Here is a 15,856-nt window from a genome sequence, read left to right on the forward strand (position 1 = left end):
CTAAGGCAGACTCAGTTTCTGACCCACAAATGTGTTCTGCTGTGTCCCACAAGCCATTCCAGGCTGTGTGGGGCCATGCCATTGTTTACCTTGGAAGCCAGCAAGGGACTAAAGAAATCCAACCCTCCCAGTCTCATTCTCTATTACCCAGAACTGATTGTTGAGGACTCAGAGGTGAGTGAAATTATTTCTTATCTGGGAAAAGGGAGGGGGCTGCCAGAGAAGGCTGGAGAACTGTTTCTGAGAAAGTCTGAACTATAAGGCTCTTACCCTCCATGCAGAAAACTCTATCAAATTGATCTGGTCTGTGTTACAGTAAAAAACACTTGGACCAGGCATTGAATTGAAAGGGCTATCAGAGAATTCCATCTTCTGGCAGCACATGAGAAAATTAAATAATTTGGAGAGGCTTTTTCTGGCCTTTATAGCCTCATTCCCAAGGCCCTAGGAAGTGGGTCTGCAACACATCACTGGAATCAAAGTCCAGTTTTGTGCAACTAACAGAAACAATCCTAACGATCAAGGTAGAACCAAGAATCAAAAAGCAACATAACACATAGCCTCCCACCACTAAAAATCTCTATAAAAGAGAAAGAAATTGAGCATTTGAGTAAATCACATCCTAATCAGATGTATAGATATCAGCAAAAAAATTAGGAGCCATAATAAGAAAATGGAAGACATGGCCAAGGAAAAGGAATATATTATAGCTCTAGAAGAGACGCAGGATTTGAGAAAACTAACGAGATGTACACAAATTTCCAAAATCAAGTTAATGAGTTGAAGACAATATGGCTAATAAGATGAACGATATCAAAAAGACATTGAGTGAGCACGAAGAACAACATATGTGTCATGGGAGTTCCAGAAGGAGAAGAGAAGGGGGAGAGGGCAGAAAGAGTATTTGAGGAAATAATAGCTGAAAATTTCCCAACTCTCACCAGAGAAATGAACCTACATGACCAAGAAGCCCACTGTTCCCCAATCAGAATAAATCTAAACAGACCTTCTCCAAGATACATACTACTTAGAATGTCAAAGATAGAGAGAAAATTCTGAGAGCAGCAAGGGAGAAACAAACCATTATGTACAATGGACACCCAGTAAGGTTTAGTGCAGGTTTCTCGGCAGAAACCATGGAGGTGAGAAGACAGTGGTACGATACAATCAGGAGACTGAAAGAGAAAAACTGCCCGCTGAGAATTCTTTATTCAGTAAATTGTCCTTCAGATATGAAGGAAAGTATAAAATATTCACATATAAACAGAAACTAAAGATAGTTGGTAAAAAAAAGAACCCACCTTTGCATGAAATATTAAAGGAAGTCTTAGAGCCTGAAAGAAAAACACAGGAGAGAGAGGCTTGGAGGAGAGTATAGATGAAAGAACAGCAGTATGGACAACCAAAAGAGTAAAAAGACAAACAAAAATATGATATGCAAAACCAAAGAATAAAATGGTGGAAGTAAATAATGCATTTACAATAATATCATTGAACATGAATGGATTAAACTCACCAATCAAAAGATACAGGCCAACAGAATGGATAAAAAAACCATGAGACATCCATACACTGCTTACCAGAGATCCACCTTAGACCCAGGGATACAAACCAGCTGAAAGTGAATGGCTGGAAAAAGATACTCCATGCAAACAGTACCCAAAAAACAGAAGGGGTAGTTATATTAATATCAAACAAAACAATTTTAAATGCAAAAAAAGTTATGAGGGATACAGAAAGCCATTATATATTAATAAAAGGAACAATCCACCAGAAAGAAATAACAGTCATAAATATCTATGCACATAACCAGGGTGCCCCAAAAGACATGAGGCAAACTGACAAAACTGTCATTAGATAGAAAAACTAGACAGAAGATCAACAAGGAAACAGAGAATTAGAATATTATAATAAATGAGTTAGACCTAACAGACATATACAGAATGTTGCACCCAAATTCAAGCGGTTATACATTTTTCTCAAGTGCACATGGATCTTTCTCTAGGATAGACCACATTAGGTCACAATGCAACCCTCAATAAATATAAAAAGATTGAAATATTACAAAGCACCTTCTCAGATTGTAATGGAATGAAACTGGAAATCAATAAAATATACAGGAAAGAGGTAAATTTGCAAATGAGTGGAGGCTAAACAACATACTCCTAAATAATCAGTGGGGTCAAAGAAGAAATTATAAGTGAGATTAGTAAGTATATTGAGAAGAATGAAAACGAAAATACAACTTACCAAAACTTATGGAATACAGTGAAGGCAGTACTGAGAGGGAAATGTATAAATACCTATATTAAAAAGTAATGGAATATATTAAAATGAAAACATAAATAAGCACCTATATTTAAAAAGGAGAGAGAGCTAAAATCAAAGATCTAACTGAACAACTGGAGAAACTAGAAAAAGAACAGCAAACCACTCCCAAAGCAAGCAAAAGGAAAGAAATAATGAAGATGAGAGCAGAAACAAATGAAATTGAGAACAAAACAATAGAGAAAATCAACAAAACCAAAAGCTGGTTCTTTGAGAAGATCAACAAAATTGACAAACCCCTAGCTAGATTAAAAAGAAAAAAAGAGAGAAGATGCAAATAAATAAAATCAGAAATGAAGGAGGAGCGGGAGTTATATGACTGACCCCACAGAATTAAAAGGATCATAAGGGGATATTATGAGAAACTATATGCCAAAGAACTAGACAACTTAGATGAAATGGAGAAATTCCTAAAAATGCACAAACAACCTACAGTGATGCTACAAGAAATATAAGAACTTTACAAACCAATCACATTTAAAGAGATTGAATCTGTCATCAAAAATATCCCAGCAAAGAAAAGTCCAGGACTAGATGACTTCACAAATGAATTCTACCAAGCATTTCAAAAAGAATTAACACCAATCCTGCTTAAACTCTTCCAAAAAATTGAAGAAGAGAGAAAATTACCTAACCCTTTTTATGAAGCCAACATCACCCGAATACCAAGGCCAGATAAAGATACAAGAAAAGAAATTATAGACTGTATTAGTCAGCCAAAGGGGTGCTGATGCAAGATACCACAAATGGGTTGGTTTTTATAAAGGGTATTTATTTGGGGTAGGAGCTTACAGATACCAGCCATAAAGTATAAGTTATTTCCCTTATCAAGTCTATTTCCACATATTAGAGCAAGATGGCTGCCGACGTTTGTCAGGGTTCAGGCTTCCTGGGTTCCTCTCTTTCCAGGTCTTCTCTCTGGGCTGAGGGTTGCTTTCTTCCCAGGGCTCCAGCTTCAGCATCAAACTCAAACATCAAAATTCCAACATTAAGAACCCCTTAACTCTGTCCTTTGCCATGCCTTTTATCTGTGAGTCCCCACCCACAAAAGGGTGGGGACTCGATGCCTTACTGGCACAAGAGGTTTACATAATTACTTAATCAAGTAAACCTATGAATCCAATATAATTGAATATGCCCAGAAGAAAAGATCAGTTTACAAACATAATCCAATATTTCTTTTTGGAATTCATCAATAATATCAAACTGCTACACAGAACAATCTCTTTAATGAACATAGATGCAAAAATTCTCAACAAAATACTTGCAATTCAAATCCAATAGCATATCAAAAGACTTATACATCACAACCAAGTGGGATTTATTCCTGGTACGCAAGACTGGTTCAACATAAGAAAATCAAAGTAACATACCACATTAACAAATTGAAGGGAAAAACAACACACGATCACTTAATTGATGCAGAATAACAAAATCCAGCATTCTTTTTTGATAAAAAATACTTTAAAAGATAGGAATAGAAGGAGAACTCCTCAATATGACAAAAGCCATATATGAAAAACCCACAGCCAACATTGTACTCAATGGGGAAAGGTTGAAAGCTTTCCCTCTAAGACTGAGAACAAAAGAAGGATATTTACTGTTACCATTTTTATTCAACATTGTTCTAGAATTTCTAACTAGAGCAATTAGACAAGAAAAAATAAAAGGCAACCAAATAGGAAAAGAAGTAGTAAAACTCTCACTAATTGGATGGCATGATCACATATTGAGAAAGTTCTGAAATGTCTACAACAAAGATACTTGACCTAATAACGAGTTCAGCAAAGTGGCAGGATATAAGATCAACATGCAAAAATCAGTGGTGTTTCTGTACACTAGTATTAAAGAATCTGAGGAGAAAATCAGAGGAGAAATTCTACTTACAATAGCAACAAAAAGACAAATACCTAGGAATCAATTTAACCAAAAAAATACAGGATATATATGCAGAAAAATACAAAACAATGCTTAAATTAAAAAAAAGATCTAAACAAATGGAAGGCTATTCCATGTTCATTAACTAGAAGACTAAATATTGTTAAGATGTCAATCCTACCCAAACTGATTTATAGATTCAATGCAATACAAAGCAAAATTCCAAAAGCCTACTTTACAGAAATAGAAAAGGCAATTACCCAATTCATTTGGAAGGGAAAGTGCACACAAACAGCCAAAAGCGTTCTAAAAAAGAAGAGTGATGTGGGAGGAATTTCATTTCCTGACCCTGAAACATTGCAAAGCTACAGTGGTCAAAACAGCATGGTATTGGCATAAAGACAGAAAAACGGCATGGTATTGGCATAAAGATAGAAACATCGATCAGTGGAATAGAACTGAGAATCCAGAAATAAACCCTCACCTCTATGGGCAACTGGTTTTCAACAAACCTACCAAAGCCAGGTTAATGGGACAATATAGTCTCTTCAAGAAATGGTGCTGGGAGAACTGGATATCCATAACCAAAAGAAAGAAAGACAACCCTTATCTCATTCCTTATACAAGAATCAACTGAAAATGGATCAAAGACCTTAATATAAATGCCAGGATCATAAAAATCCTAGAAGAAAATATAGGGAAACATCTTAAAGACCTTGTAGTAGGTGGTGGTTTCTTGGACCTTACACCCAAAGCATGAGCAACAAAAAAAAATAAATGGGGGGAGCGGACTTGGCCCAATGGATAGGGTGTCCGCCTACCACATGAGAGGTGTGCAGTTCAAACCCCGGGCCTCCTTGACCTGTGTGGAGCTGGCCCATGTGTAGTGCTGATGCGTGCAAGGAGTGCCGTGCAACGCGGGGGTGTCCCCCGTGTAGGGGAGCCCGACATGCAAGGAGTGCGCCCCATAAGGAGAGTTGCCCAGTGCGAAACAAAATGCAGCCTGCCCAAGAATGGCACCGCACATGCAGAGGGCTGACACAAGATAATGCAACAAAAAGAAACACAGATTCCCGGTGCCGCTGATAAGGACAGAAGCGATCACAGAAGAATACACAGTGAAAGGACACAAAGAGCAGACAGCTGTGGGGGGGTGGGGGAGGGAAGGGGAGAGACATAAATAAATAAATCTTTTAAAAAAAATAAATTTCGCACCTCAAAGATTTTGTCAAAAGGGTGAAAAGGCAGCCAACTCATTGGGAGATAACATATGAAAATCACATATCCAATAAGGGTTAATATCTATGACATATAGGGAGATGCTACAACTCAACAATAAAAAGACAACCCAATTAAAAAATAGGCAAAAGACTTGAATAGGCATTTGTACAAAGAAGAAATACGAATTGCAAAGAAATACATGAAAAAATGTTCAACATCACTAGTGATTAGGGGGGAAAAATCACTGACTATACACTTTGCATAGATTATATGGTATATGAATTTATTTCAATAAAACTGCTTAATAAATAAGTAATTGTGCAAGAATAGTCAGAAATAGCAGCTATGTATTGCAGGGGATGTATAGAGAGATGGAGGGGTAAAGAATTTTCTTGTTAGTTTATTATTATTATGTTATTATTAAAATAATGAAAATGTTCTAATGATGATTGAAGTGATGAATGCATAACTATGTGATTATACCAAATACCACTGATTGTACACCTTGGATGAAATGTATGCTTTATTAATACGTATCAATAAAACTGAATTTGTTGGGAAGTAGACTTGGCCCAATGGATAGGGCATCCACCTACCACATGGGAGGTCCACGGTTCAAACCCCGGGCCTCCTTGACCCGTGTGGAGCTGGCCCATGTACAGTGCTGATGCACACAAGGAGTGCTGTGCCACACAGGGCTGTCCCCAGCATAGGGGAGCCCCACGCACAAGGAGTGCGCCCCGTAAGGAAAGCTGCCCAGCACAAAAGAAAACGCACCCTGCCCAAGAATGGCGCCACACACACAGAGAGCTGACACAACAAGATGATGCAACAAAAAGAAACACAGATTCCCGGTACCGCTGATAAGGATAGAAGCAGTCACATAAAAACACACAGTGAATGGACACAGAGAGCAGACAATTGGGGGGTGGGGAAGGGAAGAGAAATAAATCTTTTAAAAAATTAAAATAAAAAAAAAATTTTTTAAAGATTGAAATTACACAAACCATCTTCTCTGACCATAATGGAATGAAACTGGAAATCAGTAACAGGAATAGAACTGGAAAACCCACAAATATATAGGAGTTAAAGAACACACTCTTAAACAATCAGTGGGTCAAAGAAGAAATTACAAGGGAAATCAGTAAATATCATGAGATGAATAAAATGAAAATACAACATATCAAAACTTATGGTAGGCAGCAAAGGCAGTGCTAAAAGGGAAATTTATAGCCATAAACTTATACTAAAAAAGAGCTAAAATCAAAGACCTAACTACTTGCCTGGAGGAACTAGAAAAATAAGAGCAGGTAAGCGGTTCTGGCTCAACTGATAGAGCATCCACCTACCATATGGAGGGTCCAGGGTTCATGACCCAGGGCCTCCTGATCCGTGTGGTGAGCTGGCTCACATGTGGTGCTGCCATGTGCAAAGAGTGCCATGCCACACAGGGGTGTCCACCACATAGGGGTGCCCCACGCACAAGGAGTGCACCCTGCAAGGACAGCCAGCCCGGGCCAAAAAAGTGCAGCCCGCCCAGGAGTGGTGCTGCACACATGGAGAGGTGACACAGCAAAAAAAAGCGACAGTTTCCCCGTGCTGCATGACAAGAATGCAAGCAGACACAGAGAACACACAGCGAATGGACAGAGAGAGCAGACAACAGCGGAGAAGGGGAGAGAAATAAATAAATCTTTAAAAAAGAAAAATAACAGCAAACTAAATCCAAAGCAAGCATAAAGAAAGAAATAAAAAAGATTAAAGAGAGTAGATGTTGGGAAGCAGATTTGGTCCAACAGATAGGGCATCCGCCTACCACATGGGAGGTCCAACTTTCAAACCCAGGGTCTCCTGACCCATGTGATGAGCTGGCCCATGCACAGTGCTGATGTGCACAAGGAGTACTGTGCCACGCAGGGGTGACCCCCGTGTAGGGGGGCCCCACGTGCAAGGAGTGAGCTCCATAAGGAGAGCCGCCCAGTGCGAAAAAGTGAAGCCAGCAAGATAACACAACAAAAAAAGAGACACAGATTCCAGGTGATGTTGACAAGAATATAAGAGGACACAGAAGAAGACACACAGTGAATGGACACAGAGAGCAAACAACTGGGGGGGTGGGCAGGACAGGGAAAGGGAGAAAAATAAATTAAAAAAAAAAAAGAGAGCAGATGTGGCTTAAGTAGTTGAGCACTTGCTTCCCACATGGGAGGTCCTAGGTTCGGTCCTGGTGCTTCCTAAAAACAAAAAAACAAACAAGAAGAAAACAAAAAAACAAAAAAACAAATCAGGGGAGCTGATGTGGCTCAGCGGTTGTGTGCCAGATTCCCACAAATGAGGTCTGGGGTTCAATTCCTAGCCCCAGTACCTCCAAAAAAAAAGTAGAGCAGATATAAATGAAATTGAGAATTAAAAAAATAGAAGGCATTAGCAAAACCAAAAGCAAGCACAGAAGAACACAGTGAATGGACACAGAGAATAGACAATGGTGGGGGGAGGGAGAAAAATTAATTTAAAAAATCTTAAAAATATATATATATATTTTTTAAATTAATTTTGTTGCGGCTCCCTTGATTAGATTATTTGATAAGATGATTTAGAACTTTTGCTTAAACTAAGTCAGTCAGGCATGACTCAGATTGAGTCTCTGCCCTGCTCCTGGGTCTGATACAAACAGAAACACATGGAGAAACAGACACGAAAAGACAACCACCATATTTCATCCTGCCATGTGAGAGAGGTTTCACCCACAGCTGAACTGCAAAGAAAGAATGCCCACGAGAGGCTCAAGGAGCTGAGGCCCAGAAAGAGAGAGAGAGGAGGCCCAGTAGGAGACAAGCCCTATGCCAGGTTTGCCCACAGTTTCAGAAAGGCAGAAACCTTGGCAGAGATCAGCAGCCATCTTGCTTTGCCATGTGGTAGCTGACTTTGGTGAGAAAGCACATCTTTACGTTGCCCTGATTTAGACTTCTCACAAGCCTAGGAACTGTAAGCTTTTATCCCAAATAAATCCCTTCTATGAAAGCCAACCCATTTCTGGTACTTTGTATCCTTGGCAAACTAAAACACTTAGCTAAACTTACAAAGAGGGAAAAAAAGAGTGAAGACATGAAGTCAGAGAGGAGAAGGGGACATTACCCCTAACCCCACAGAAACAAAAAGGATCATGTGCCCAAAAGTCAGACAACCTGGATGAAATGGACACATTCCTAGAAACACATGAACCTACACTGACTTGAGAAGAAACAGATCTCAACAGACCAATTGCAAGTAAAGAGATTAATCAGTCATCAAACACCTCTCAACAAATAAAAGCCCAGGACTGATGCACAGGTGAATTCTACTAATCATCACAAGAATTAATACCAATCCTGCTCAGACTTTTCAAAAAAATTGAACAGGAGGGAATACTACCTAAATCATTCTATGAGGCCAACATCACCCTAATACCAAAGCCAGATAAAGACACTACAAGAGGGCGGCGGACTTGGCCCAGTGGTTAGGGCAACCGTCTACCACATGGGAGGTCTGCGGTTCAAACCCCAGGCCTCCTTGACCCGTGTGGATTCATAGTGCTGATGTGCGCAAGGAGTGCCCTGCCACACAGGGGTGTCCCTCGCGTAGGGGAGCCCCACGTGCAAGGAGCGCGCCCTGTAAGGAGAGCCACCCAGCGCGAAAGAAAGTGCAGCCTGCCCAAGAATGGCACCTCACACATGGTGAGCTGACACAACAAGCTGACACAACAAGATGATGCAACAAAGAAACACAGATTCCCGTGCCGCTGACAACAGACGCAGACAAAGAAGACGCAGCAAATAGACACAGAGAACAGACAACCAGGGTGGGGGGGGGGAAGGGGAGAGAAATAAATATATAAATCTTTAAAAAAAAAAAAAGACACCACAAGAAAAGAAAAATACTCATTTCACTTATTAATACGGATGCAAAATTCTTCAACAAAATACTTGCAAATCAAATCCAACAATGCATTAAAAGAATTTTACATCATGATAAAGTGGGTTTTATCCTAAGTATGTAAAGGTGGTTCAACAAAAGAATATCAATTAATGTAACACACTACATTAACAAAACAAAGGGGAAAAAAAACCATATGATAATCTTGATTGATGCAGAAAAGACATTTGACAAAAGCCAGCATCCTTCCTTGATAAAAATGCTTCAAAACATAGGTATATAGCAGGGAAGTTCCTCAACATAATAAAGGGCATATATGAAAATCCCACAGCCCGAAGTCATACTCAATGGGGAGAGGTTGAAAGCTTTTCCACTGAGATCAGAAACAAGACAAGGATGTCCACCATTAGCACTGTTATTCAACATTATGCTAGAAGTTCTAGCTAGAACAATTAGGCAAGAAAAAAAGAGATAAAAGACACCCAAATAGGAAAAGAGAGAGTAAAATTCTCACTATTCACAGATGACATAATCCTATCTTAGAAAATTCTAAAATATCTACAATAAATCTACTTGAGCTAATAAATGAGTTTAGCACAGTGTTTGATAAACTTGGAATGGAAGGAAAGTTCCTCAGTATGATAAAGGGCATATATGAAAAACCCACAGCTAACATCATACTTAATGGAGAAAGACTGAAAGCTTTCCCTTAGTCATCGATCTGAGGAAGAAATCAAGAAAAAAATCCATTCATAATAGCAACTAAAAGAATCAAATATCTAGGAATAAGTTTAACCAAGGATGTAAAGGACTTATACATGGAAACCTATAAAACATACCTAAGAGAAATCAAAGAAGAGCTAAATAAATAGGACATTCCATATTCAGGGAAGACTAAATATTGTTAAGATGGCAATTCTACCCAAAGTGATTTTACAGATCCAAAGCAATCCCAATCAAAATTCCAACAGCTTTCTTTGCAGAAATGGAAAAACCAATTATCTAATTTATTTGGAAGGTTAAGGAGCCCCAAATAGGCAAAAAAAAAAAAAAAAAAACTTGAAAAAGAAGAATAAAGTTGGAGGACTCATACTTCCTGACTTTAAAGCTTAATTCAAATCTACAGTGCTCAAAAAAGCATGATACTGGCACTAAGAAAGATATAAAGACTGATGGAATCAAACTGAGAGTTCAGAAATAGACCCTCAGTTCTACGGCCAATTGACTTTTAACAAGGTTTCCAAGTCCACTCAATTGGAAGACATTAGTCTTTTCAACCAATGGTACTGGGAGAAATGGATATTCACATGCAAAAGAATGAGGGAGGACCCTTATCTCATACTATATTCAAAAATTTAACTCAAAATGGATCAAAGTCCTAAATATAAGAACCAGAACCATAAAACTCGTAGAAGAAAATGTAGGGAAGATCTTCAGGACCTTGTGTTAGGCAATGGTTTCCTACACCTTACATCCAGAGCATAAGCAACAAAAGAAAAAATAGTTAAATGGGACCTCCTCAAAATTAAAAACTTCTGTGTATCTCCTTAGTAAAAGTAAAAAGACAACCTAAACAATGTGAGAAAATATTTGGAAACCACTTATCTGATAAAGGATTAATATCCAGTACATAAAAATAAATCCTTCAACTTAACAAAGACAAACAACCCAATTAAAAAAAAGGAAAGGGGAAAGGTTCTGGCTCAAGCAGTGAGTACCTGCTTCCCACATGGGAGGTCCTAGGTTCTGTTAATTAAACTCAGGGGAGCTGATGTGGCTCAGTGGTTGAGCAACAGCTTCCCACTTACGAGGCCCTGGGTTCAATCCCTGGTTCATGGTACCTCAAAAACAAATAAACAAACAAACAAAAACCAGAAAATAATAAGTGTTAGAGAGGCTGTGGAGGAATACAACACTCATTCCTTGCTGGTGGCAACATAAAATGGTAGTCGCTGTGGAAAACTGTTTGACCGTTCTGGAGAAGGCTAAGTATAGAACTATCAAATTACCTGGCAATCTCACTACACTGTTATATACTCAAAAGAACTGAAAGCAGGGGCCGACAAATATTTGCACACGATGTTCATAGTAGTGTTATTCACATTGCCAAAAGCAAGAAGCAACCCAAGTACTCATTAACTGATGAATGGATAAACAAAATGTAGTCTACAAATACAATGGAATATTACTCAGCCATAAAAAGGAATGAATTCTTGATAAATGCAACAAAATGGATGAACCTTGAAGACATCATGCGGAGAGAAATAAACCACACACAAAAGGACAAATATTATATGATCTCTTTGTTATGAAATAATTAGAATAAGCAAACTCACAGAGTTAGAATCTAGAATATAGGTTACCAGGGGCTTGGTGGAGATAGGGAATGGAGAGTTAATGTTTAATTTGCACAGAATTTCTACTTATTAATAGGTTGACTGTAAAGTTTTGGAAATGGATGGTGGTAATGGTAGCACAATATTGTGAGAGTAATTAATAGCACGGAATTATAAATGTGAAGGGGAAATTTTAGGACATATACATGCTACCACAATAACAATTAAAAGATAAAACATAGGACTGTACAACCCAGTGAACCCTACTGTAAATGATGGATTATACTTACTAATACAATTATAAAAATGATATTTCATGATTTATAATATCAGAAAAAATATGCTCTAATGTAAACTATGGACTACAGTTAATTAAACAATTTTAATATTCTCTCATCAATTGCAACAAAGGTACCACACTAATGCAAAGTGTTAACAATAGATGGCATATATCGGAATGCATATTTTTTTTTTATGATTTTTCTTTCAACCTGCATCTTCTCTAATTAAAAAAAAATTTTTTTAATTAAAAAAAAAACAAAAAAAATTGTAGCAGAAAACCCTCTAATGGCTTCCTTTCTCACTCAGAGTAAATGCCAAGTCTTAAGTGAACTACAAGGCTTTACCTAATCAGGCCCTCGCAATCTCTCTGACATCTGCTCCTTCCACTATCTCTAAACTTGCTATTATCCAGCCCCTACCAGCCTTGCTACTGTAAGAAGCCAAGCATGTACTACTGCCTTAGGACCTTCGCAGGGCCCACTGCCTGGGAGCTTTTCTCAAATCTCAGAGCTAACTTCCTCATTTCCTTTATATTGCTGGTCAAATGCTACCCTATCAGTGAAGGCCTTCCCCAAATGCCCTAAGTAAAAATACTGCTCAGTCCCTATGCTCCCCGTCCCCCTCTTTTTTCTCCATAGTGCACATTAACATCCGATATACTATACATTTGTTTGTATATCTCCCCATTAGGATGTAAGATCGTGAAAGCAGGGATTTTGTTTAAGACTATCTCTAGCACTGAACAGAGGGCCCACAATACATATGTGCTGAATAAATGAGTATACAGACATATCTTTTCTGCTTTTTTCCCCCCACAAATGTTAGTTAGCTAAATTTATCCCATCAGTTTCTCTGATCGCTCTACCATTGTAACAGTACGAGCAAATTGAACTTTTACCATCCACCAATTAACATGGTAGGTTTGACAGCGGCAAGGCTAAAACACCACATACAATCAGGCTGCCCCATCGCTGAATAAATCTAGTTGTACTGCAAAAAAATTCAGAGATTATCCAGTGATCCAAACCACCATGATTTTTCCTTTTCAGAGTACAAACAGTCACGGATTCTGTGTCCTGATAACCCACATGACAAGTCCTTAGCACCTTCTCTTATACACCCTGAAAAATATTTTAACTTGTATTATCTGCTCTATATATTCAAAATTAGTTAAAGGCAGGAAGCGAAATTGTCTGAATCAGATAAAAGCGTTGTCTAAAGAAATGTATTATACATTTCTGCATTCAACTCTCTGTAAACATGGCCTTCAAAAATACTGTAGTTCATATACTCCCTCTCTCATCTTTATCCACCTCCTATTCACCCCTACCCCCACAAAGGTACTTACACAAGCAAGTCAAATTAAAATAAAGAAAGGAATTGAACAACAGTCTACCCTGGCAGAAATCTGAAATCACTCCAGCTTAAATGACTTTAAGTCATTAATGACTGTAAGTCATCTGCCTTGTGGATCAGCCCTCAAATGCACTGTGACTCAGCATTTTATGGTGCCTAAGACATGAATTGAGATAAATGCCCTTTGTGGCACTGGCTAAATTTGGAGCTCAAATAATTGAGCCACCTCAAAAACACAGCCAGTGGCTGAAACACTACAGTGCTCATGCTGTACAGGTTTGACTCAGCAGGCGATGACAGGGAGGTAAAGCATGTATTAGTTGAAGCACACAGAGCTGTTCTGAAATAATTTAACCTATAAAACTAGCAAATAACAATGCTGAATACAATTAGCACTCAGAAAGGAAGAAAATCCTGTAAATAAATGAAAACAAAACTTTAAAATATGAACTGCGGTGTCTGGTTTGGTGTCAAGTACAGCTTAGAGCTAGGGAGTGAATTTACCCATTTACCCAGCTACTCTTCATTAGAATATCTGAAGCTAAAACAGAATCAAGTGAGGAGTTTTTTCCCCTTGCAAAAAAAAAAAAAAAAAAAAAACCCAATGAGTAAAACTGAAAAAATAGAAAAGTCTGGCTGTTTTCAACTCTTCATGGTCACAAAGAAAATAAGATTAAAATAGGATAATAAACATTACCAGGTTGCAGTAAAGATAGTTTTCAGTTCCTTTTCTCATGTGGAGTGGGAACTGAAGGATGAAGAAGAGAATATTCTATGTGTAAGCAGGCAGATGGGGGAAGTAAGAGCGCATGAAAAATGACTGAGGAAAATTCCAAAGACATAATAGAGGATGTTGGGAAACCCCATTATGGAGGCCAGGAATTGAACTGAATAAAGACAACATAGGGAGAAGTGGACTTGGTCCAATGGATAGGGTGTCTGCCTACCACATGGGAGGTCCGCGGTTCAAACCCCGGGCCTCCTTGACCCATGTGGAACAGGCCCATTCGCAGTGCTGATGCCTGCAAGGAGTGCCCTGCCACGCAGGGGTGTCCCCTGCGTAGAGGAGCCCCACGCGCAAGGAGTGCGCTCCATAAGGGGAGCTGCCCAGCACGAAAGAAAGTGCAGCCTGCCCAAGAATGGCACCGCACACAGAGAGCTGACACAATGAGAAGACGCAACAAAAAGAAACACAGATTCCCGGTGCCACTGATAAGGATAGAAGTGGTCACAGAAGAACACACAGAGAATGGACACAGAGAGCAGACAAATGGTGGGGTGGGGGGAGAGAAATAAATACAAAATAAATCTTTAAAAAAAAAAGACAACATCGGGATGTAGAAACCGCAAAGAACAGCTAATAATTAGTTTTAACCAATTTCTTCTGTCTTAAGTATGCTACATGCTTAACTTCTTAAATCCTCAAAACAAGCCAAAGTGTAAATACCATTTTTAAACCCCATTTTTACACATGAGTAAAACAGCCTCAGATAAGGTGAGTAACTTGCTTAGGGTCACACTGTTAATAAATGGCAGAGCCAGACTGCAACCCAGACAGTCTAACTCCACCATGACTTTAGACTGCTTCTTAAGAACATCCCAAAATGTGAAAAGGAAGTGGAGAAGCAGTATGCCATAGCAGTGCATGAGAGAAAGATGGGGGTCAGCATTTAAATGGTAATGGCGTTCATGCATTTAGCTGGTGAGGACTACATTCAAAGGCAGGCCTGTGAGACACAGAAGAATGAAAATCCCTTAAGCAACCTACAGCCTATTAATTCAGTCCACACTCACACACCCAAATATAAAAGGCACTTACACCACCACCGCTCAGGGATCCACACAAGGCACAAACTAAGGATAATGGAAACTCAAACAAGACACCAGTTTTCACCAGATGATGCTATCAAAGAAGTCATACTTCAGGTGGGATTTAAGGAACAGTGTGGTGGAGGAATATCATGGCTTCTCATAAATGACTCTCTAGGATTTTCAGGGTAAATTTCAAACTCCCCAACCACCCCAGAACTAGGTCTGAGGGAATGCAAAGTTCACAAAGATTATCTTGACAGAGATGCTAATGCTGGACTCTAAGCTACAAGTTCAGGTTTAAAAGGATCAGAATACCTTATTTTTCTCTTTCCATAAACTGTTAGTGAATTGAAGGCAGGTATCATGGACTATTCTCTTTTGTAACACTCCACTCCCCCGCTTCGGCTTATGGGAACATACTGTGGGTGTGCGGAAAACATTTTCTGAGCAATGTAAATGACTTGTGCATCAGTCACCAGATGATTGTGTGTTCCTCCAGCCAGATAGCCTTAACACTATCAAGCGAGACTTAAAACACATGATCCAAATGCAACGCCTGGACTCGGGTTTGTAGGTGAATGCTACCAACAAATTGTAAAAGGATATAAAGCAATTCGGGAAAACCTAAACATGGACAAGGAGTTAATGTCATTAAATGTAATAATCATGTGACTGTGCCTTTAAAAAGTTCTCTCATTAGATACATATTTAGAGTATTTACGAATGAAATT

At 38.9% G+C, this 15,856-nt stretch overlaps 1 protein-coding gene across 1 annotated transcript in view; it reads right to left on the reverse strand.

The window, feature by feature from the left end:
• Nucleotides 1-15,856, reverse strand: part of GPT2 (glutamic--pyruvic transaminase 2) — a 166,522-nt gene that overhangs the window by 84,661 nt on the left and 66,005 nt on the right. The window lies entirely within an intron of this gene.

The sequence above is a fragment of the Dasypus novemcinctus genome, chromosome 18 (genome assembly GCF_030445035.2).
Source record: "Dasypus novemcinctus isolate mDasNov1 chromosome 18, mDasNov1.1.hap2, whole genome shotgun sequence".
NCBI lineage: Eukaryota > Metazoa > Chordata > Mammalia > Cingulata > Dasypodidae > Dasypus > Dasypus novemcinctus.